Raw genomic sequence first — 1,873 nt, forward strand, 5'->3', positions numbered from 1 at the left:
AAATTCGAACAACATAATAGAATTGTTTGGTTTTGGTTATGTTGTGAGATGGTTGTGTTCAAACATTAAACATGACGTGATTTTGTGCCTCTGTGAGCAAGATGGCTGACGACACAGCTCACATACTCATCTCGTGATGTTTAATAACAGGTTCTGTGGTTAAAGGATCTTCGTGGTAACAGAGACACACTTCACACAGACTGTAACAAAATTCACTACACACTTTATCATACAAAACCACATACGGTGAGGTGAGGAATCGTCTAAAAGGAGAGCTGAGATCTGAGGAAGTCTGGGTTTTTTGTTCCTGGTGTGTTATGTGAATGCAGTGTAAACATTCATGTGTAATACAGAAAGTCTGTTTGGTGCGTCATGATGAAGAGCTGGTCAGAACATTTCAACCGTCCGTCTCTGTGCTCTCAGGGTCGTCTAATCCGTCTGTGTGAAAAGTGAGAGCGTGGTCTTGGAGCCACACTGAGCGTAATTTCACCCATAATCCCCATCATGGATTCACGAATAAGATCAGGGAAGAAAAACAGATGATCTGTGATGTTGCGCTGATGTTTTTTCCATCTAAAATGGCTTTGATGAGGTCAGGAGGTATCTGTAAAGCAAATAAGTGCAGGTTTGTTTATTAGATGTTCACCTACAGTGTGTCTGCAGTGAAGATTTACTGCTGAAAACTTTATTCACAGAGAACTCCACTTTTTTTAGATCATTTAATCAGAAAGCTGATTTTTTTCAGCAGAGTTGGCATTTATCCAAACATCCAGTGGGACCTTTACAATATAACATGGGTGGAGGTTCACGAGAGACCACACTGTCCTCTTCCTCTCTAACAGTCATGATCTCTGAGGAGTGAAGTGAGTGCCACGGACAATCACGTCATCACAGACATCCACCATCATACACAGACGTGTTAGAGGAGGAGGTTCCATGGTGTAATGGTCAGCACTCTGAATCCATCCGCACCAAGCTTCCTGATCTGGACACCATATACAGCAAGCAGTGCTGGACCAAAGCCAGGAAGATTATGAAGGACCTCAGCCATCCCAACAATGGTCTCTTCTCTCTGTTGAGGTCAGGGAAACGTTTCCGTTCCTTGAAGGCGAACACAGAGAGAATGAGGAGGAGCTTCTTCCCGCAGGCCATTCGGGCCCTCAACCAGTACACCTAGAACCTGGACTTTCTGGACATAATCACACATGACATGACATTCTACCTCAGCTGATTGTTGCACATGCAATAATTGCACTACTTTGTACTCTGCACTACTCTGTACACACAATAACACTCTCACTGTACATCTTCTCTGTACATCTTTGTGTGCACACTGCACTGTCACTTTACTCCCTGATCAATTGGACATTTATACTTGCCTTATATATACATCTACATATATATTTATATATTTATCTTACATATGCACACTGTACATACTGTATTCATTTGTGACACCATTTCAAAGTTAACCATTTTATCTACATATATGCATATACTGTATCTTCTATATATTATAGTCTACACATATATATTTATTTATATATTGTTTTATTTTTTCACATATACTATATATATACTATATTTGTTTTTTTTTTATTTTTTATTTTTCTTATTTTTCATATTTATAAAATTTTTATTGCTATTGATACTACATATATATATATACATACATATATATATATATATATATATATATATATATATAGACATATATTTGCATATGCATATCTGACACTTGACTTTCAAGTTATTTTCGTTTGTGATTTCTACCATTTAATTTTCCCTACTTTTCCCTATATATTCTTAACTATATCCCCTATTTTTCATGTCAACACTTTAATTTTAAATGTTTCTTTTTTTACTCTTTCTT

This window comes from Hemibagrus wyckioides, linkage group LG10 (assembly GCF_019097595.1).
Source record: "Hemibagrus wyckioides isolate EC202008001 linkage group LG10, SWU_Hwy_1.0, whole genome shotgun sequence".
NCBI classification, from domain to species: Eukaryota; Metazoa; Chordata; class Actinopteri; order Siluriformes; family Bagridae; genus Hemibagrus; species Hemibagrus wyckioides.